The 23,863-nt window shown below is 40.9% G+C and overlaps 1 long non-coding RNA gene across 15 annotated transcripts in view; it reads right to left on the bottom strand.

Annotated features, from left to right (window-relative positions):
• Positions 1 to 14,762: 14,762 nt before the first annotated feature.
• The window catches only part of LOC130317789 (uncharacterized), a 28,919-nt gene continuing 19,818 nt past the window's right edge, over positions 14,763 to 23,863 (bottom strand). For 5 of the 15 annotated variants that reach the window (XR_008864812.1, XR_008864813.1, XR_008864811.1 and 2 more), the window contains 6 exons: positions 22,712 to 23,554; positions 20,846 to 21,832; positions 20,627 to 20,693; positions 19,199 to 19,331; positions 18,785 to 18,911; positions 14,763 to 14,906 (listed from right to left, as the gene is read on the bottom strand). This is a non-coding gene — a long non-coding RNA (uncharacterized LOC130317789). Of the gene's footprint in view, positions 14,907 to 18,784; positions 18,912 to 19,198; positions 19,332 to 20,626; positions 20,694 to 20,845; positions 22,433 to 22,559; positions 22,669 to 22,711; positions 23,555 to 23,863 lie in introns of those variants that run through there. The other 10 variants (XR_008864821.1, XR_008864824.1, XR_008864816.1 and 7 more) reach the window with 10 other exon arrangements.

Raw genomic sequence — 23,863 nt, 5'->3', positions numbered from 1 at the left:
TGCTGGAACTTACCGGGCCCTAAGATCTGTACCAGTCTGCGATCTGACGAGAGCAGGTGCGTTCAGCTTAGGATGGCCGTCGACAGCTTCACACCTTGTGTACTGTGGATTTAAGCATCAATAAATCCTTTTCGGAATCGGAGCGGCAATAGAGCTAAATGTCAACGGCACCCGGGATTCCCAGCCAGTCCTTACTGGGCCGTAAGCTGGGTAGCTGTCTGCGATTTGACGAGAGCAGGCGCGTTCAGCTTAGGATGGCCGTTGACAGCTTTTCGCTCTTTATACTGTGGATTTAAGCATCAATAAATCCTTTTTGGAATCAGAGCGGAAGGCGGCAACAGAGCAAAATGTCAACTGCACCCGGGATTCCCAGCCAGTCTCCCATGCTGGTACTTACCAGGCCCTAAGCTGGGTAGCAGTCTGCAAACTGACAAGAGCAGGCACGTTCAGCTTAGGATGGCCGTTGACAGCTTCACACCCTGTATATTGTGGATTTAAGCATCAATAAATCCTTTTCGGAATCGGAGCAGAAACAGAGCAAAATGTCAACTGCACCCGGGATTCCCAGCCAGTCTCCCATGCTGGTATTTACCTGGCCCTAAGCTGGGTACCAGTCTGCGATGTGATGAAAACAGGCGCATTCAGCTTAGGATGGCAGTAGACAGCTTCAAACCCTGTATACTGTGGATTTAAGCATCAATAAATCCTTTTCGGAATCGGAGCGGAAGGCGTCAACAGAGCAAAATGTCAACGACATTTGGGATTCCCAGCCAGTCTCCCATGCTGGTACTTACCGGGCCCTAAGCTGGGTAGCAGTCTGCGATCTGACGAGAGCAGGCGCGTTCAGCTTAGGATGGCCGTTGACAGCTTCACACCCTTTATACTGTGCATTTAAGCATCAATAAATCCTTTTCGGAATCGGAACGGAACGGAAGGCGGCAACAGAGCAAAATGTCAACGGCACCCGGGATTCCCAGCCAGTGTCCCATGCCGGTACTTGCCGGGCCCTAAGATCTGTACCAGTCTGCGATCTGACGAGAGCAGGCGCGTTCAGCTTAGGATGGCTATGGGAGCTATAACATTGCAAAAAAAAAAAAAAAAGAAGATCAGTTAACCCCTTCCCTAATAAGTTTGAATCCCCCCCTTTCCCTTTAAAAAAATAAATAAATAAATAAATAGAAATAACCATATGTGATATGGCCACGTGAGGAAATATTTTATTAAACAGTCAATGGCGTGCAAAAAAATTCCAAAGTCCAAAATAGTGTATTTCTGCTCACTTTTTATAATTATGAAAAATTGAATAAAAAGCTATCAAAAAGTCCGATCATTACAAAAAATAAAAAACTTCAGATCAGGGCGCAAAAATTAGCCCTCATACCGCCCCGTACGTGGAAAAATAAAAAAGTTATAGAGGTCAGAACATTACAATTTTAAACGTATAAATTTTCCTTAATGTAGTTATGATTTTTTCCATAAGTACAACAAAATCAAACCTATGTAAATAGGGAATCATTTTAATCATATGGACCTACAGAATAAAGATAAAGTGTCATTTTTTTACCGAAAAATTTACTGCATAGAAACTGAAGCCCCCAAAAGTTACAAAATGGTGTTTTTTCTTCAATTTTGTCGCACAATGATTTTTTTTTCCGTTTCACAGTAGATTTTTGGCTGATTAGAGTAGAATTGGTGGTGCAAAAAATAAGCCATCAAATGGATTTTTAGGTGCAAAATTTAAAACGTTACGGTTTTTTAAAGGTAAGGAGGAAAAAACTGCAAAAACTGAAAAACCCCAGGTCATAAAGGCGTTAAACATTTACATGATACACAAACAAAAGTGCAGTGTGAACCCACCCATTACAGCTGCATCCATTTACAGATTTTATTTCCATTTAATAATTTATTAAACATTATTATATTACGTTTCCTGTTTATATTATATTTAACCCCTTAACGACCACGGACGTAAATGTACTTCCTGGTTTGGCGGGACTTCCCGCACCAGGATGTACATTTACGTCCTGTGTATGAGCGCGAGCATCGGAACGGTACTCGCGTCATACACGGCAGGTCCCGGCTGCTAGCAGCAGCCGGGGACCCGCCCGTAATGGCAGATATCCGAGATTGCGCGGATGTCCGCCATTAACCCCTCAGATGCCGTGATCAATACAGATCACGGCATCTGCGGTAGTGCGGAACTTTGAATGGATGATCGGATTGCCCGCAGCGCTGCCGCGGCGATCCGATCATCCAGCATGGTGGCCAGAGGTCCCCCCATCTGGCTCCGGCCGTCTCCCGGGGTCTTCTGCTCAGTCTGAGATCGAGCAGACCAGAGCAGAAGATCACCGATAATACTGAGCAGTGCTGTGTCCTATACATAGCATTGCACAGTATTAGCAATCACAGGATTGCTATAGATAGTCCCCTATGGGGACATAAAAAGTGTAAAAAAAAAAAAAAAGTTGAAAAATTTAAAAATAAAATTTAAAAAAGTGAAAAATCCCCTCCCCCAATAAAATTTTAAATTGTCAGTTTTTTCCCCATTTTACCCCCCAAGAGGCGTAAATAATTTTTTTTATATATTTGGTATTGCCATGTGCTTAAATGTCCGAACTATCAAAATATTATGTTAATGATCCCGTACGGTGAATGGCATAAACGTAAATAAAAAAAGTTCAAAAATGCTGCTTTTTTGTCACATTTTATTTAAAAAAAAAAAAAAAAATGATCTGAAAGTTTTATATATGCAAATGTGGTATCTAAAAAAATGTGGTATCTAAAAAAATACCGCCCTATATACGTAAAAATGAAAAAGTTATAGGTGGTCAAAATAGGGCGATTATAGATTACTGATTTTGTACAAAAAGTTTTTTTATTTTTGTACCGCTTAAAAAAAATCTAAAAGTATCTAGCCATGGGTATCATTTTAATCATATTGACCCACAGAATAAAGAACACAATTTTTACCGTAAATTGTACACTGAAAACTAACCCCTCCAAAATGTGCAAAATTTTGGTTTTCACTTAAATTTCCTCCCTAAAAAAAAATTTTTTTTTTGATTCGCCGTACATTTTATGGTAAAATGAGAGGTTTCATTACAAAGTACAATTGGTCACGCAAAGAACAAGCCCTTATATGGGTCTGTGGATGGAAATATAAAAGAGTTATGGATTTTAGAAGGAGAGAAGGAAAAAACGAAAATGCAAAAATAAAATTGGCCTGGTCCTTAACCCCTTAAAGACCAAGGACGTACCGGTACGTCCCGAGTCCTTTCCCTTTCTATAACGCGGGGCCACGTCATAGCGGGTCGGGCCCGGGGTTGTTAGAGGCCGTGACCCGTGGCTAATAGCACACGGCAGTGATTGCGGCGCTGCACGCTATTAACCCTTTAGACGTGGCGTTCAAAGTTGAACGCTGCGTCTAAAGTGAAAGTGAAACCATGCCGGTTAGCTCAAGGAGCTGTTCGGGATCGCCGCGGCGAAATCTCGGCATCGCAAACAGATGCCGAGATCCAGGCATGAGCAGACAAGCGGCAGAATCATCGATCACTGGTTTCCTATGAGAAACCAGTGATCTGTAATAGATCAGTGTGTGCAGTGTTATAGGTCCCTATGGGAGCTATAACATTGCAAAAAAAAAAAAAAAAAGTGAATAAAGATCATTTAACACCTCCCCTAATAAAAGTTTGAATCACCCCCCTTTTCCCATTTGAAAAAAAAAACATTGTAAATAAAATTAAACATATGTAATATCGCTGCTTGCGGAAATGTCCGAATTATAAAAATATATTGTTAATTAAACGGTTAACAAACCGTTAAACCGCTCGGTCAATGGCGTACGCGCAAAAAAATTCAAAAGTCCAAAATAGTGCATTTTTGGTCACTTTTATATCATGAAAAAATGAATAAAAAGTGATCAACAAGTCCGATCAATACAAAAAGGGTACCGCTAAAAACTTCAGATCACGGCCCAAAGAATGAGACCTCATACCGCCCCATACGCGGTAAGATAAAAAAGTTATAGGGGTCAGAAAATGACAATTTTAAACGTAGTTATTTTTTTCAGAAGTACGACAAAATCAAACCGATATAAGTAGGGTATCATTTTAATCATATAGACCTACAGAATAAAGAGAAGGTGTCATTTTTACCGAAAAATTTACTACATAGAAACAGAAGCACCCAAAATTTACAAAATTGAGTTTTTTTTCCAATTTTGTCTCAATGATTTTTCTTTCCATTACGCCGTAGATTTTTGGGTAAAATGACTGATGTCACTGCAAAGTAGAATTGGTGGTGCAAAAAATAAGCCATCATACGGATTTTTAGGTGCAAAATTGAAAGGGTTATGATTTTTTAAAGGTAAGGAGGAAAAACGAAAGTGCAAAAACTGAAAACCCCCTGGTCCTTAACCCCTTAAGGACCAAGGACGTACCGGTACGTCCTTGGTCCTGCTCTTCTGATATAACGCGGGGTTACACAGTAACCCCGCGTCATATCACGGCGGGCCCGGCGTCATAGTGAAGCCGGGACCCGCCTCTAATAGCGCGCAGCGCCGCGCGCTATTAACCCTTTAGCCGCGCGCTCAGAGCTGAGCCGCGCGGCTAAAAGTGAAAGTTCCCGACTAGCTCAGTCGGGTTGTTCGGGATAGCCGCGGCTAATCGCGGCATCCTGAACAGCTGACAGGACAGCGGGAGGGCCCCTTCCTGCCTCCTCGCTGTCCGATCGCCGAATGACTGCTCAGTGCCTGAGATCCAGGCATGAGCAGTCATGCGGCAGAATCGTTGATCACTGGTTTCTTATGAGAAACCAGTGATCAACATAGAAGATCAGTGTCTGCAGTGTTATAGGTCCCTATGGGACCTATAACACTGCAAAAAAAAAGTGAAAAAAAAAGTGAATAAAGATCATTTAACTCCTCCCCTATTAAAAGTTTGAATCATCCCCCTTTTCCAATAAAAAAAAAAAAAAACACAGTGTAAATAAAAATAAAAATAAACATATATGGTATCACTGCGTGCGTAAATGTCCGAATTATAAAAATATATCATTAATTAAACCGCTCGGTCAATGGCGTGCGCGCAAAAAAATTCCAAAGTCCAAAATAGTGCATTTTTGGTCACTTTTTATATAATTTAAAAATGAATAATGAAAAATGAAAATAATGAAAAATGGTACCGTTAAAAACTTCAGATCACGGCGCAAAAAATGAGCCCTCATACCGCACCATACACGGAAAAATAAAAAAGTTATAGGGGTCAGAAGATGACAATTTTAAACGTATTAATTTTCTGGCATGTAGTTATGATTTTTTCCAGAAGTCCGACAAAATCAAACCTATATAAGTAGAGTATCATATTAATTGTATGGACCTACAGAATACATATCAGGTGTCATTTTTACCAAAAAATGTACTACGTAGAAACGGAAGCCCCCAAAAGTTACAAAACAGCGTTTTTTTTTCAATTTTGTCGCACAATGATTTTTTTTCCCGCTTCACCATAGATTTTTGGGCAAAATGGCTGACGTCATTACAAAGTAGAATTGGTGGCGCAAAAAATAAGCCATCATATGGATTTTTAGGTGCAAATTTTAAAGAGTTATGATTTTTTAAAGGCAAGGAGCAAAAAACGAAAATGCAAAAACGGAAAAACCCCCGGTCCTTAAGGGGTTAAGGTGAAAATGGGCTTGGTCCTTAACCCCTTAAGGACCAGGCCAATTTTCAGTGTAGGACCAGAGCGTTTTTTGCACACCTGACCACTGTCACTTTAAGCATTAACCCCTTAAGGACCGGGGGTTTATCCATTTTTGCACTTTCGTTTTTTGCTCCTTGCCTTTAAAAAATCATAACTCTTTCAATTTTGTGATAACATCAGACACAAAATTGGGAAAAAAAAAACACCGTTTTGTAAGTTTTGGGGGCTTCAGTTTCTACGTAGTATATTTTTCGGTTAAAATGACACCTTTTCTTTATTCTGTAGGTTCATACAATTAAAATTATACCCTACTTATATAGGTTTGATTTTGTCGTACTTCTGGAAAAAAATCATAACTTCATGCAGGAAAATTAATACGTTTAAAAGGGTCATCTTCTGACACCTATAACCTTTTTTATTTTTCCGCGTATGGGGCGGTATGAGGGCTCATTTTTTGCGCCGTGATCTGAAGTTTTTAATGGTACCATTTTTTAATTTTTTTTTATAAAGGGTAATGGAGAAAATGCCCCACAAAATATGTAACCCCATCTCTTCTGAGTATGGAAACACCCCATGTTATGATGTAAAATGCTATGCGGGCAAACTACAATGCTCAGAAGAGAAGGAGTCACATTTGGCTTTTTGAAAGCAAATTTTGCAGAAATGGTTTTTGGGGGGCGTGTCGCATTTGGGAAGCCCCTATGGTGCCAGAACAGCAAAAAAAAAAAAAAACACATGGCATACTATTTTGGAAACTACACCCCTCAAGGAACGTAACAAGGGGTACAGTGAGCCTTAACACCTCACAGATATTTCATGACTTTGTTAAAGTTTTGGAAACTACACCCCTCACAGAATTTAATAAGGGGTGCAGTGAGTATTTCAACCCCACTGGAGTTTGACAGATCTTTGGAACAGTGGGCTGAGCAAATGCAAAATTACATTTTTTATTTTCACGGACCGCTGTTCCAGAAAACTGTCAGACACCTCTGGGGCGCAAATGCTCACTGTACCCCTTATTACATTACGTGAGGGGTGTAGTTTCCAAAATGGGGGTCACATGTGGGAGGGGTCCATTGTTCTGGCACATTGTAAACACACGTGGCCTTCAATTCCGGACAAATTTTCTCTTCAAAATCCCAATGGCGCTCCTCTTCTGATCATTGTAGTTCGCCCGCAGAGCACTTTACATCCACATATGGGGTATTTATATACTCAGAAGAAATGGGGTTACAAATTGTGGTGGGCTTTTTTCCTATTTTCCCTTGTGAAAATGAAAAATTTAGGGTAACACCAGCATTTTAGTGAAATTTTATTTTATTTTTTTAATTTTCCCATCCAACTTTAATGAAAATTCGTGAAAGACTTGTGGGGTGTTAGGGCTCACTATGCCCCTTGTTACATTCCGTGAGGGGTGTAGTTTCCAAAATGGGGTCACATGTGGGTATTTATTTTATTGCGTTTATGGCAGAACCACTGTAAAATCAGCCACCCCTGTGCAAATCACCCATTTAGGCCTCAAATGTACATAGTGCGCTCTCACTCCTGAGCCTTGTTGTGCGCCAGCAGAGAATTTTACGCCCACATATGGGGTATTTCCGTAATCAGGAGAAATTGCGTTACACATTTTGACAGACCGTGCATGCTGGAAGTTGTACTTTTGCAACAGCTGGAGGCACACTGGTTGGAAAACCTTCAGTTAGGTTCCGTCACCTAACTCAGTATTTTCCAACCAGTGTGCCTCCAGCTGTTGCAAAACTACAAATCCTAGCATGTACTGATCGTCGAAGTGCATGCTGGGAGATGTAGTTTCGCAACTGCTAGAGGTACGCAACTACAACTCCCAGCATGCTGAGACAGCTGTTTGCTGCTTGGGCATGCTGGGATTCGCAGTTTTGCAACATCTGGAGGTCTACAGTTTAGAAATCACTGTGCAGTCGTCTCTAAACTGTGGACCTCCAGATGTTGCAAAACTACAAATGCCAGCATGCCCAGACAGCAAACTGCTATGTGGGCATGCTGGGAGTTGTAGTTTTGCAAGATCTAGAGGGCCACAGTTCACAGCACAGTGATCTCCAAACTGTGACCCCTCCAGCTGTTGCAAAACTACAAATCCCAGCATGACAAGAGTGGTAGTTTTGCAACATCTGGACGGCAACAGTGTAGAGACTACTGTATAATGGTCTCAAACTGTAGTCCCCTAGATGTTGCTAAGCAACTTACCGGCTTCCGTCAGATCAAGGGAGCCGTCCTCTTCTGCCGCACGACATGCCCCCCCCGCCGATCTCCGACACCGATCGTCGCCCGCAGGGTAAGTGGATCTTCAGCGCCGGTCCCCTTCGTTTCCCAGTCCTGCCCCGCCTATTGTGGGTGGGCAGAACGGGGAAAACGAAAGTTAACCCCCCCGCCCCCGATCTATTGGTGGTCGCGTCTAGACCACCAATATCAGGGATAGGAGGGGTGGCACCCCAGCCACCTCACTCCTGTCCCTTCAGGGGGATCGTGGGTGTCTTGGACAAGCGCGATCCCCCTTATTTTCCAGGTCACCATAGACCAATAATGGCTCGGAATCGCGCAAATCGCAAGTGTGAATTCACTTGCGATTTGCGCAGATCGCCGACATATGGGGGGGGGGGGGCTGATGACCCCCCCCCCCTGAACATTTATGCTGGGTGCCTGCTGATCGATATCAGCAGTCACTCCGGTCTGGTAGACCGAAATTCCCACGGGCATACAGGTCCTTAAGTACCAGGCTTGCCGCTCCCCCCCCCCCCCCAGGGCACATTCACATGGGCAGAGTTACAGTGAGTTTCCTGCTTCAAGTTTGAGCTGCAGCAAATTTTTCACCGCAGCGCAAACTCCAAGTGGGACACTAACTGTAAACCCCGCCCGTGTGAATGTACCATAAAAACACTACACTACCACAAAATAAAGGGTAAAACACTACACATATACCCCCTTACACTGTCCCCCTCCAGTAAAAATTAAAACGTATCATACAGCAGTGTTTCCAAAATGGAGCCTTCCAGCTGTTGCAAAACAACAATTCCCAGAATTTCCAGACAGCCACTGCCTGTCCAGGCATGCTGGGAGTTTAGCAACAGCTGGAGGCACCCTGTTTGAGAATCACTGGCGTAGAATACCCCTATGTCCAACCCTATGAAATCCCTAATTTAGTCCTCAAATGCACATGGCACTCTCATACTTTGGAGCCCTGTTGTATTTCAGGGAAACAGTTTAGGGCCACATATGAGGTATTTCTGTAGTTGGGAGCAATTGCACTAAAAATTTTGGGGGCTTTTTCTCCTTTTACCCCTTATGAAAAGGAAAAGTTGGGGTTCACACCAGCCTGTTAGTGTGTAAAAAAATAAAAATAAAAATACACTAACATGCTGGTGTTGCCCATACTTTTTATTTTCACAAGGGAAAATTGGAAAAAAGCCCCCCCCCAAAAAAAAAAAATTTGTAACCCCTTTTGTGCCGAGTAAGAACATAACCCATATGTGGATGTAAACTGCTCTGCGGGTGCACTACAATTCTCAGAAGAGAAGGAGCACCATTGGGATTTTGGAGAGAAATTTTGTCCGGAATTGAAGGCCACGTGTGTTTACAAAGCCCCCATAGTGCCAGAACAATGGAGTGTAGTGCGCCAGCAGAGCACTTTTAGTCCACACATGGGGTATTTCCATATTCAGAAGAAATGGGGTTACAAATTTTGGGGGGCATTTTCTCCTATTACCCTTTGTAAAAATGTAAATTAAGGGGAAAAAAGCATTTTAGGGAAAAAAAATATTTTTTTTTTCATTTACACATCCGACTAACAAAAAGTCGTCAAACACCTGTGAGGTGTTAAGGCTCCCTGTACCCTTTGTTACGTTCCTTGAGGTGTAGTGTCCAAAATAGTATGCCATATGTTTTTGTTTTTTTTCTGTTCTGGCCCCATAAGGGCTTCCTAAATGAGACATGCCCCCTAAAAACCTTTTCAGCAAAATTTGCTTTCCAAAAGCCAAATGTGACTCCTCTTTTGAGCATTGTAATTTGCACGCAGAGCATTTTACATCCTAACATGGGGTATTTCCATACTCAGAAGAGACGGGGTTACAAATTTTGGGGGGCATTTTCTCCCATTACCCTTTGTAAAATGTTCAAGTTTGGGGGGAAAAAAACTGCACTTTAGTGAAAAAACTTTTTTTTTTCATTTACACATCCGACTAACGAAAAGTTGTCAAACACCTGTGTTGAGTTAAGGCTCACTGGACCCCTGATTTAGAATTTTCTCCTTCACTTTGCTGCTATTCCTGTGAAACACCTAAAGGGTTAAACTTTCTGAATGTCATTTTGAATACTTTGAGGTGTGCAGTTTTTATAATGGGGTCATTTGTGGGGTATTTCTCATATGAAGGCCCTTCAAATCCAGATTTTGAAAATTGTGTGAAAAATTTGAAAATTGGTGCTGAAGTTTGAAGCCCTCTGATGTCTTCCAAAAGTAAAAAAAATGTCAACTTAATAAAGCAAACAAAGTGGACATATATGTGAATCAATATATAATTTATTTGCTATGTCTATTTTCCTTACAAGTCGAGAGCTTCAAGGTTAGAAAAATGCTAAATTTCCAATTTTCTCATCAAATTTTGGAATTTTTCACCAACAAATGATGCAAGTATCAACGAAAATTTACCACTAAAAGTAGAATATGTCATGAAAAAACATCTCGGAATCAAATTTATAAAGTAAAAACTTATTAATGCTTAAAGTGAGAGCTCAGATTTGAAAAAAAAAAAAATGCTCCCGTCCTTAGGGTCATAATGGGCTCCGTCCAAGGGTTTAACCGTTACATGACCTTGAAGTGCAGGAGCTGTGCCCATTTCATAAGCTGTGAGAGACGGCTATTATCAGAAGCAATCCCGCAGCTCATTAAAGGGGTATTCCAGGCCAAAACTTTTCTTTATATATCAACTGGCTCCGGAAAGTTAAACAGATTTGTAAATTACTTCTATTAAAAAATCTTAATTCTTCCAATAGTTATTAGCTTCTGAAGTTGAGTTGTTGTTTTCTGTCTAACTGCTCTCTGATGACTCACGTCCTGGGAGCTGTGCAGTATTCTCCCATCATGCACAGCTCCCGGGACGTGACATCATCATTTAGCAGTTAGACAGAAAACTTCAGAAGCTAATAACTATTGGAAGGATTAAGATTTTTTAATAGAAGCAATTTACAAATCTGTTTCACTTTCCGGAGCCAGTTGATTATATATATATATATATATATATATATATAAAAGAGGTTTTACCTGGAATACCCCTTTAACCCTTTAGACGCCGTGATCAATGCTGATCATGCGTTTTAAGGTAGAAAATGCTGATGCCTTATACGTTACGCAAATAAAACATGTTATATGGAATAGCGCAGAGTGAGCTCAGCCAGACAGCAGTGTACGTTTTTCAAATCTTGTGCAGAGGAACAGCTGACCATGATAACCAGATTCCAGCTTTCATTTTTTTAAAGCCTTTCTAAAAATAAAAGCTGAAATCCAGTTGGTTGCTATGGGCAACTGCTCCTGCACAAGGTTTGACAAATCTCCCCCTATGGCCATGTTCACACAGGAATGTCTGCACGGAAAATGTCCATACAGACATTCCACACAGTGGAGCACTGGCAGAACATGCTAGAACTGCTCACAAATGCTCCGCCTCAGACAGCAATGCTTTTCTGAGCGGAATCCACGAGAACAGAACAGGTTCAATGTTGTTACTGGCGTCAGAATAAGGATTTCCGCAGTAGATGTTGCTGCAGGGGCGACTGTTGTGCGATGTAGAATATTTATGCGGAATTCCGCACGGACCTTCCGCTGTGTGAACGTAGGCTACGGCTATGTTCACATTGCAGAATTTTCTCTACTTCTCCATGCAAAAACCATGGCACCCAAGTCATTTTAACCCCTTAAGAACGCAGGGTTTTTCAGTTTTTGCATTTTCGTTTTTTTGATCATCACCTTCTAAAAATAATAACACTTTCAATTTTGCACCTACAGATCCATATGCAGGCTTATTTTTTGCGCCACCAATTGAACTTTTTAATGACAAAACTTTTTAAAGGCGAAACCAGAAAAATAAATATTTGTGGGGCAAAATTGAAAAAAAAAAAAAAAAGCAACCCATTTTGTAACTTTTGGGGCTTCCGGTTCTATACAGTACGCTTTCCTGTAAAAATGACACCATATCTTTATTCTGTAGGTCTGTACGGTTACAAGGATACCTAGTTTAGTATTTTACAGTTATAACTACATGCACCAAAATTTGTATGTGTAAAATTGTCATCTTCTGACTCCTATAGCTTTCATTTTTTCCATATACAGGGATATATGAGGGCTCAGTTTTTTGCGCCGTGATCTGAAATTTTATCGGTACCATTTTTTTTTATGGGACATTTTGATCGCTTTTTACACATTTATTTAGGATACCCAAAGTGACTAGAGATGAGCGAACTTACAGTAAATTCGATTTGTCACGAACTTCTCGGCTCTGCAGTTGATGACTTATCCTGCATAAATTAGTTCAGCTTTCAGGTGCTCCCGTGGGCTGGAAAAGGTGGATACAGTCCTAGGACTGTATCTAAAAGTGACCAAAAATACGCAATTTTGGACTTTGGAATTTTAGATTATAACATTATATTTTTATAGTTCGGACATTTACGCACACGACGACTTTTTTATTTAAATTTTTTTTAAATGTGAAAAGGGGGGAGATTTAAACTTTTATTAGGTAAGGGGTTGTTAAATCACATTTAGTAACTTTTTATACACTTTTTTATGGCACAAGGGCATTAAGATGGGGGGGGGGGGGGATAATGGCACAAGGGGATTAATATGGAGGGGGGGGGGGTGACGACTATCCTCCCTCCCTCTGATCCCCTTGTGCCATTATCCCTCCCCCCTCTATCCTAATGCCCGTGTGCTATAAAAAAAAAGTGTAAAAAAAAAAAAAGTCACTAAATGTGATTTAACCCCCTCGGATTCCCTTTTGCCATATCTGATAATAAAAGCACAAGGGGATTAATATGGGGGGTGATTAATTGTGCCATCATTCCCCCCTTCCTCTCATTCCCTTTTGACATATCAGATAATAATGGCATAAGGCGATTAAGATGGAGGGGGGATAATGGCAAAAGGGCATCAGAGGGAGGGGGGGGGAATAATGGAACAAGGGGTTAAGTATCGCATTAGTATAAAGGAAAGCACACGCCTTTTGTCCACGGGTACCCCTCGCGCGCAAGTTCCGCATGAGGAGTACCCGCAGACATGCTTTCAGCCTTTGTGGGTACAGTCGCTAAAAAGGTTGAGAACCACTGTTCTAGAGGACACCTTATCACTGGATCATGGGGGGGGGGGGGGGGGGTTTGGTGGGTGGGTGGGTAAAACAGTACATTTACACGCACCGTTATACAGTTACCTCCCCATAAAAAAATATAAATAGCCCGTAGGGTGGTGTTTCCCAAAGAGGGAGATTCCAGCTTTTGCTAAACTACAACTCCCAGCATGCCTGGACCGTCAAAGGCTGTGAGCTATAGTTTTGCAACAGCTGGAGGCTCCCTGTTTGGATAACAGTGCCCTACGGGCTAAATTTTTATGTGGGGAGAGAGTAACCGTATAAAAGGTGTGTAAATGTAGTGTTATAGGGGAGATTTATCAAAACCTGTCCAGAGGAAACGTTGCCCATAGCAACCAATCAGATGACTCATTTTTCAGACGCCTATTAAAAATGAAAGATTTGATTGGTTGCTATGGGAAACTCAGCGACTTTACCTTCAGAGAGTTTTTGATAAATCTCCCCCTTAGGCTTCTTTCACACTATGTAAGTGGTTCCGTTACAAACGGACATTAAGGGTTTTTTTGCCCCCACTTTAACTGCCCTTAATGTCAGTTATTGTAATGGAGCCTAACGGGAGTCATAACGGGCAAAGAGGATCCCATTCACTTGAGTGGGATTCCACTAGCGTCCGTTAGAACTCCTGTTATTGTGGCCGAATATAGCGGGAGGAAAATACGTTGCTTGCACTAACGGCAATGTGAAAGGAGCGTTACTCTATTTCATTTATTATTTCATGTATTGCTGATCAGTAACAATTATTGATCAGCAGGTATAGGGGCAGGTGGCAGACTAAAAACTCTGAGCATGCCCTTTGGCTGTCCAAAGGGCATGCTGGGAGTTGTAGTCATGCAACAGCTAGAGGGTATATTTTTCCCCTAACACTCTCTCCAAGGGGAATCAAACCATTTAGACTTGAATCACATTTCTGGCCCTGACCGTATTCCTCACCTGCATGTTTATTTATTATTGTAGTTGAGGTTCTATTCTGATTGCTTTGCTTTCCTGCCTGGATTGGGGTGGGGGGGGGGGGAAGAGGGGGATTTGATGGGAACTTTGGGGAGGGGAGGGGTGGGAGGTGTACTCAGTTACCTGGGCCTAACCTTGCGTTTTTGTTCTCAGACATGCTTATTTGGGCCCTTAGTTGTCGTTTATAATGCAGGGTATGCCCCATTGCATTTCTGTACAAAATGTTAACTTAATAAAGAAATGTGGAGAAAAAAAAAAAAAAAAAAAAAAAGTTATTTTTAACATGACACTTTCTGTTCAATTTTCCACCATAAATAATATTTAGTTGCAGCGTACGTTTTATGGTAAAATTGCAAACATGCCCTCTTTGGAGGAGGAAGAGAATCAAAAATCAAAATATCCTATAGCCTCAAGACCAAAATGAAAGGTGTCATTAAAAAGGGGTTAAAGAGGACCTGTGATAGTTAATGTAGATAGCGTAACCTCAATAAACTCTTTTCTATAGCATGTCAAACAGTCACCCCCCACCCCCCTTAGGTAGTGAAACGGGGGGGGAACAACGTGATAATATGGGCTGTATTTGGTAGTGGTGGGTGGATTCAGCACTGACTGCACCTAATGAACATGATCTCATAAGAACCCAACAAAGGCACTTTAAAAAGTATAATACAATTTTATTTACAGAATAGCAAGAAATAAGTTAAAAAAAGAAAAACACATTTAGTAGAAGACATGTATATTTTATGTAAGAAAAAAAAAATGTTTAAACTTTTGTAACTGGGACAATGGAGCCCGGGCAGGTTTTCATGTTGCCAGAGATTTTCATAGTGGAAACTGTTGATTACTTCACAGAACAAAGTGCAGAAGTGAGGATCTGGAGACGACAAAAATAAATAAAATAAAAAGTTATATATTCATCTGATTTTAGAGTTTAACCGTTACTTCAGCCAACCTAACAAACTAATACGAGTTTCCCAATAGCAGTTCCACCTGACCCTCATTTACTTTTCAAACCCAAAACAGCAAAAACAGTAAGTTGGTGAAATAAATTTCATTAAACTGGAGATATGCCAATCTTTGGAACCACTGACTCATTTAATTTATTTAAAGTAATCAAAAAGGAGGTAAGATGCTGCTCATCTCAAATATCCATCTTGAAAAACTAAGCTCCTCCTAACAAAGCAATTAGTAGTCTACCACTCATCTACCAGCAGAAAGGCTTGGATCCCCAATGAGGGATTATTAAAGAGTACCTGCCACCAAACTAAAAACTTTTAAATATATTGTTCCTTATGCAATTATAAGACACTTGCCGTAAAGGAAATCTGTCAGCTTGCTCCCCCACACTAACCAGCGGTACTGGCTGGTAGTGTGGGGGACACTAATCTGTTTGATGCATACCGTCCCCGGATCCGCCACGCCATTCGCCCGCTATCTTCTTTATATGCAAATTAGCTGCTAACTGGCATGGGCAGGGTTACTGCCTTCATCTGGCACTGTGGTACAACTGCTGCCTGGCCCACAGCACCACCCGGGGCTTATGAATATTCATGTTCTCCCTCATCATCTCCCTCTCCTCCCCGCTGATTTCAGGACTCGACTGCGCTGAAGAGGCTTCCGGGTGTAGATAGGAAGCCAGCACATGCGCAGTGGAGTCCTGAAATCAGCGGGAAGAAGAGGTAGATGATGAGGGAGAACATTAATATTCATAAGCCGGGCGGTGGTTACATCACAGTGCCAGATGAAGGCAGTAAAGCCGCCCTTGCCAGTTAGCAGTGAATTTGCATGTCAAGAAGAAAGATCAGCTTCCCCCGCACTAAGAGCGACAGTTTTTCTTTTAGGATGGACCCATTTTACACCTTAATGACCAGTTTTTTTTTTAATTTGACATGTTTCTCTTAAAAGGGTAATAACTTTAGAACGCTTTTTCTGAGCGGAGCAATTCTGAAATAGTTTTTTGTGACATATTTTACTTAAGTGGTGCATTTTTGTTACCACATGCAGCATTTTTTGTGGAAAAACTCCAAAATATTGTGAAAAATTAAAATTCCTGGCGTTTAAAAAAAATATTTTTATGGTGTTCACTGTGTGTAAAAGTGATGTTATATTTATTCTGGGGGTCGGTACGATTGTGGCGATACCAATTTTATATAGCTTTTTATGTTCTTTCCTTTTCTGAGCAAAATTCTTTTCCGCCATTGTGTGAGGGCTTATTTTTTGTGGGACAATCTGTACTTTTTATTGGTATCATTTTTGCGACACATGCTACCTGCTGCCATAGCAACCAATGCCGACCAGCGATAGTATTGCGGCACCACTGTTTGTGAACAGGGGGAGCACCCTCCCCCTGTCAACACCGTAGTTGCCGTGATCAGGATTGTATCTGATGCCGGGACCTGGGGCTAACAGCATGCGGCAGCGGTCGCGGTGCCGCACGCTATTAACCCTTTAGACACAGCATTCAAAGTTGAACGCCGCGTCTAAAATGAAAGTGAAAGCTGCCCGGCTGCTCAGGACCACCGCAGTGAAAATGCAGTGTCCCGATCAGCTAGGACACGAGCGGAGGTCCTCTTACCTGCCTCCGGCGTGTCCCCTCATCAATTTATCGCTCCAGGCCCGAGATGTAAGCTTGAGCAATCGACCGCTGATAACGCTGATCATTGCAAAGCTATGGCTTTGCAGTGAACAGTGCTGGCAATCAGTGTGTGCCGTGTTATAGGTCCCTATGGGAGCTATAACACTGCAAAAAAAAAAAAGTGTAAAAAAAAAAAAAAAAAGTTAATAAATGTGATTTAACCCCTTCCTTAACCCCTTAAGGACCAAGGGTGTAATGTTACGCCTTGCGCCCTGGTACTTAAGGACCAAGGGCATAAACTTACGCCCTGGCGTTTTCCGGTCCTTGCCACGCAGAGATTTTCTGCTATTAACCCTTGCAAAAATGTGAAATTTGAGGGGGAAACATTTTTTGTGAAATTTTTTATTTTTTTTTACATATGCAAAAGTCGTGAAACACATGTGGGGTATTAAGGCTCACTTAATTCCTTGTTATGTTCCTCAAGGGGTCTAGTTTCCAAAATGGTATGCCAGGTGTTTTTTTGCTGTTCTGGCACCATAGGGGCTTCCTAAATGCAACATGCCCCCCAAAAACCATTTCAGAAAAAGGTACTTTCCAAAATCCCTTTGTCGCTCCTTCGCTTCTGAGCCCGCCGAACACTTTAAATAGACATGTGAGGTATGTGCTTACTCGAGAGAAATTGGGCAACAAATACAAGTATAAATTTTCTCCTTTCACCCCTTGTAAAAATTCAAAAATTGTGTCTACAAGAACATGAGTGTAAAAAATGAAGATTGTGAATTTTCTCCTTCACTTTGCTGCTATTCCTGTGAAACACCTAAAGGGTGAAAACACTTACTGAATGTTATTTTGAATACTTTGTGGGGTGTAGTTTTTATAATGGGGTCATTTATGGGGTATTTCTAATATGAAGACCCTTCAAATCCACTTCAAACCTGAACTGGTCCCTGAAAAATTGGAAAATTGCTGCTGAACTTTGAAGCCCTCTGGTGTCTTCCAAAAGTAAAAACACGTCAATTTTATGATACAAACATAAAGTAGACATATTGGAAATGTGAATAATTTTTTTTATTTGGAATATCCATTTTCCTTACAAGCAGAGAGCTGCAAAGTTAGAAAAATGCCAAATTTTCATTTTCTTCATAAAATTTTGGGATTTTTCACCAAGAAAGGATGCAAGTTACCACAAAAATTTACCACTATGTTAAAGTAGAATAGGTCCCGAAAAAACAGTCTCTGAATCAGAATGATAACTAAAAGCATTCCAGAGTTATTAATGTTTAAAGTGACAGTGGTCAGATGTTCAAAAAACGCTCTGGTCCTAAGGTGTAAAATGGCCTGGTCCTTAAGGGGTTAATAAAAGTTCAAATGACCCCCCTTTTCCCATAAAAAAAAAACAAAAAAAAAAAAAAACACAAATAAAAATAAATCTAAACATATGTGGTATCGCCGCATGCATAAATGTCCGAATTATAAAAATATGTCATTAATTAAACCGCACGGTCAATGGCGTACTTGCAAAAAAATTCCAAAGTCCAAAAGAACGTATTTTTGGTCGCTTTTTATCTCATGAAATTTTTTTTTTTTATAATAAGCGATCAAACAGTCCGATCAATACAAAAATGGTACCGCTAAAAACTTCAGATCACAGTGCAAAAAATGAGCCCTCATACTGCCCCATATGCGGAAAAATAAAAGTTATAGGGGTCAGAAGATGACAATTTTAAACGTATACATTTTTCACGATTTTTTACAGAAGTACAACAAAATCAAACCTATATAAGTAGGGTATCATTTTAACCATATGGACCTACAGAATAATGATAAGGTGTCATTTTACCGAAAAATGTACTGCATAGAAACGGAAGCCCCCTAAAGTTACAAAATGGCTTTTTTCTTCAATTTCGTCGCACAATGATTTTTTTTCCGTTTTGCCGTAGATTTTTGGGTAAAATGACTGATGTCACTGCAAAAAAATAAGCCATCATATGGATTTTTAGGTCCAAAATTGAAAGGGTTATGATTTTTAAAAAAGCTGAGGAGGAAAAAACGAAAGTGCAAAAACTGAAAAACCTGTGATCCTTAAGGGGTTAACAGTTAACTTCATGTGACAAGCTAAAAGCTTTATACTACAGTACTGGGGTATAAGAAGTCAAAATGAAAACCTAAGGACTTACCATATGATTTTGGCAAGATGTCAAGACTTCTGCTAATAGCATGTCTGGAGCTGAGTATGGTAAGGTAGGAAGTTGTTGAATGTTCATTACATGGTCTTCTATACCGGGTAGTAGAATAAACTCATACCTACAAGAAGCACAAAAATTTACAAGATGTACTGTGAAATATCAATCAATCAATTAACATCTTCCTGCTAAAATAGTTACCCTGATAACATAATGCACCTCTTAAATCTATCTTAGAACTAAACTCCTACCAAAGAAAAACTAGCCTAAATAGCAGTCTTCCACTGATCCACCAGCACAAAAAGGTTTGGATCCACAATGGGGGGCTTATGGACAGTTATGCCTTCAAGTGACAAGCAGATCGCTTTGTACTGCCATTCTGTGTGAGAAGCTGAAAACCTGACCTACCATACTATTTTTGCTAGATGTCATGTCATGTCTTGTCTTGTCTTATGTAGATTCAATGACTGGTAAGGTAGTAAGTTTAAGGTTCTTGCCATGGTCTACTACTACACCATGTAGTAGAATGAACTTGCCAAATCTACAAAAAGGAAAAAAATATTTAGTTATTGTAGTGACCATCAATATACTGCAAGTTTCCAATCCTAAGAACCAATAGCTTAACAAGTAACCAAAATTACGCAAAAGGTAAGACATGGTTTGCCTAGACTAAATCTTAACTACCACTGAACTACCAACACAAAAAATTGGATCCATAATGTGGGGGTGGGTGATATGAACAATTATGCCTTCAAGTGACAAGCTAATAGCTTTGCATTGCTATGGATTTTCTCATTTTAAAGTAACCACCCCATTTTTATTTATTTTTTTGACCACTGCCAAGAACTGATGGGATTTGTGGTTATTAGACTATGTTGCAGCTGCTTAAGGTATAACCGTGAACTGCACAGCCTTTATTTGCAAACAGAAGAGGTTCTTAGCATACCATTTGGCCAAATAGTGCCATCCCACCATGGAAAGGTGACCTCATGGGGACAGACCCTATACAATTGAAATCCCTCTTTTTTTCTCAGCAGTCAAGGGCTGACGGCAGCTGTGGTCAGACTATGTGCCAGCTGCTCATGGTAAAATAGCGGCTACAGCCATCTGTTATTCCCCCCAAATAGAAAGAAATACAGCAGTATACCCTTTACTCTAAAATATATGTATTCAACACTGCTAGAGAGGTTCTTAGCATAATATTTGGTCAAATAGTGTGTACCGTCCCACCACGGTAAGGTGACCTCATTGGGACGGACCCTACACTAAAGATATGCCTCTCTTGGGCTTTTTTTATTAGACTATTTGTTAATTAGACTATGTTGCAGCTGCTTTTTTTTATTATTTTTGGCAATGAGGAACAGGAAATGCGGTGACTGGCAACAAAAGCCAGGGAAGGCGGGGCAGACTGGCAACAAAGGCCAGGGAAGGCGGGGCAGACTGGCAACAAAGGCCAGAGAAGGCGGCGACTGGCAACGAAGGCCAGAGAAGGCGGCGACTGGCAACGAAGGCCAGAGAAGGCGGCGACTGGCAACGAAGGCCAGAGAAGGCGGCGACTGGCAACGAAGGCCAGAGAAGGCGGCGACTGGCAACGAAGGCCAGAGAAGGCAGCGACTGGCAACGAAGGCCAGAGAAGGCAGCGACTGGCAAAGACGGCCAGAGAAGGCAGCGACTGGCAAAGACGGCCAGAGAAGGCAGCGACTGGCAAAGACGGCCAGAGAAGGCAGCGAATGGAAAAAGGCAAGAGACAAAAAGTCATTTAATTATGTAATTAAACAAATTACCCCCTAAATATAACACATTTAGACAAGAACAGACATGATTTCATTTACTTACGTGTAGGTCCATAATTCCAGCCAGGGAAGATAAGTAACACCTGGAGAAAGCAAACTGATAGATACTTCTAGAACAAGAATATGACATAGGTCAAAGTTAGTAACTGATTGGTCTGACAGCAGCACCTCCCAGGTGTTTGTTGTCTTACACAATAGAACAGCTTCTGGAGGAAGCACAAAGACACAGGCTATTAGAACAAGTCAATGGCATAGGCCTTACCGTCTCATCGTAGCTCCTTCCAGTCTGGTAAGATGCTCATCTCACTCTTTCTTGGGTATCAGTGTCCAGGGCTAGCAGACAGCATCAAATATTCTTGCTCTACAGGAAAAGAATTCTAAAAAAAACCTACCTAGATACTTGTGAGAAAGACAAAAGCTGTTAGAAAATGAAGCAATAATGAAGAGCAGAACAAACACAAAAGATAAAAAAGCTGCATGTTAAAAACAACAATGATAGTGGCTGCAAATCCTCAGTCGAGGTATCAGCCATACTTACAGCTAGGACTTTCCTAATACATTCTTACCTTCATTTAGTAGGCACTGACTATTTGTTCTACTGATGCTGAATAGTATATGACGATAACAGAAATAACTGTTTCTTTAAGTTTAACTAGTTACTAAGGCTATCGACACATGGTGCCACATTGATAACTCCCCCAAGTTAGCAATGCAACAAGTCATGCATAGGTAGCTACTACCTAACCAGCTGGTACTAGGAATGGGGCTGACATTCACCATAGAATTATATGGTAAATTGCCAAATTTGATAAAGACTGCCACGGTAGGCAGCAACTGGCAAAGGCAAGAGACAGAAAGTCATTTAATTATGCAATTAAACAAGTTACCCCCTAAATAGAACACATTTTGAAAAAACAGACATGATTTCAATTACTTACGTGTAGGTCCACAATTCCAGCCAGGGAAGATAAGCAACACCTGGAGAAAGCAAACTGATAGGTCAAAGTTAGTAACTTATTGGTCTGACAGCAGCTCCTCCCAGGTGTGGGTTGTCTTACACAATAGAACAGAAATATGAAGACACAGGCTATTAGAACAAGTCAATGGCATAGGTCTTACCGTCTCATCGTAGCTCCTTCCAGTCTGGTAAGATGCTCATCTCACTCTTTCTTGGGTATCAGTGTCCAGGGCTAGCAGGCAGCATCAAATATTCTTGCTCTACAGGAAAAGAATTCTAAAAAAAACCTACCTAGATACTTGTGAGAAAGACAAAAGCTGTTAGAAAATGAAGCAATAATGAAGAGCAGAACAAACACAAAAGATAAAAAAGCTGCATGTTAAAAACAACAATGATAGTGGCTGCAAATCCTCAGTCGAGGTATCAGCCATACTTACAGCTAGGACTTTCCTAATGCATTCTTACCTTCATTTAGTAGGCACTGACTATTTGTTCTACTGATGCTGAATAGTATATGACGATAACAGAAATAACTGTTTCTTTAAGTTTAACTAGTTACTAAGGCTATCGACACATGGTGCCACATTGATAACTCCCCCAAGTTAGCAATGCAACAAGTCATGCATAGGTAGCTACTACCTAACCAGCTGGTACTAGGAATGGGGCTGACATTCACCATAGAATTATATGGTAAATTGCCAAATTTGATAAAGACTGCCACGGTAGGCAGCAACTGGCAAAGGCAAGAGACAGAAAGTCATTTAATTATGCAATTAAACAAGTTACCCCCTAAATAGAACACATTTTGAAAAAACAGACATGATTTCAATTACTTACTTGTAGGTCCACAATTCCAGCCAGGGAAGATAAGCAACACCTGGAGAAAGCAAACTGATAGGTCAAAGTTAGTAACTTATTGGTCTGACAGCAGCTCCTCCCAGGTGTGGGTTGTCTTACACAATAGAACAGAAATATGAAGACACAGGCTATTAGAACAAGTCAATGGCATAGGTCTTACCGTCTCACCGTAGCTCCTTCCAGTCTGGGCAGATGGGCGTCTCACTCTTTCTTGGGTATTGGTGTCCAGGGCTAGCAGGCAGCATCAAGCATCAAATATTCTTGCTCTACAGGAAAAGAATTTAAAAAAAAAAAAAAAAAAAAAAAAACTACCTAGATACTTGTGAGAAAGACAAAATCTGTTAGAAAATGAAGCAACTTGAAAAACAAAGAGCCGAACAAACACAAAAGATTAAAAAGCAGCATGTTAAAAACAACGATAGTGGCTGCAAATCCTCAGTCAAGGTATCAGCCATACTTACAGCTAGGACTTTCCTAATTAATTCCTACCTTCATTTAGTAGGCACTGACTATTGTTCTACTGATGCTGAATAGTATGTTACAATAACAGAAATAACTGAGGGTTAACTAGTTATTATGGCTATCTACACATGGTGCCACATTGATAACTCCCCCATGTTAGCAATGCAACAAGTCATGCATAGGTAGCTACTATCTAACCTGCAGGTACTAGGAATGTGGCTGACATTCACCATAGAATTATATGGTAAATTGCCAAATTTGGCAAAGACTGCCACGGTAGGCGGCGACTGGCAAAGGCAAGAGACAGTCATTAAACAAATTACCCCCTAAATATAACACATTTTGACAAGAACAGACATGCTTTTATTTACTTACGTGTAGGTCCACAATTCCAGCCAGGGAAGATAAGGAATACCTGGAGAAAGCAAACTGATAGATACCTCTAGAACAAGAATATGACATAGGTCAAAGTTAGTAACTTATTGGTCTGACAGCAGCTCCTCCCAGGTGTGGGTTGTCTTTCACAATAGAACAGCTTCTGGATGAAGCACAAAGACACAGGCTATTAGATCAAGTCAATGGCATAGGCCTTACCGTCTCATCGTAGCTCCTTCCAGTCTGGGCAGATGGTCGTCTCACTCTTTCTTGGGTATTTGTGTCCAGGGCTAGCAGGCAGCATCAAATATTCTTGCTCTACAGGAAAATAATTTAAAAAAATAAATAAAATAAATAAAAATAAAAACGTACCTAGATACTTGTGGGAAAGACACAAAAGCTGTTAGAAAATGAAGCAACTTTTAAATGTTAATTAAAAAAAAGAAAAAAGAAAAAAAGAAGGAGATCTGCAGTGTTAGACACTTCTCCCCTATCTGCAGTATAGGGGATAAGTGTCTCATTCCGGCAGTCCAAACGCTGGACCACCCACAATCTCATGTATGGGGCCCCGGCTCTGCAGCGGCCCTCTCGTGCAGGAGGCCTGCCACAGCGTACACGCCCCCTCCA

The sequence above is a fragment of the Hyla sarda genome, unplaced genomic scaffold, assembly GCF_029499605.1.
Source record: "Hyla sarda isolate aHylSar1 unplaced genomic scaffold, aHylSar1.hap1 scaffold_2026, whole genome shotgun sequence".
Classification (NCBI taxonomy): domain Eukaryota; kingdom Metazoa; phylum Chordata; class Amphibia; order Anura; family Hylidae; genus Hyla; species Hyla sarda.
Note: the sequence above shows the minus strand (reverse complement) of the source record. Positions and strands in the feature narration are given on the sequence as shown.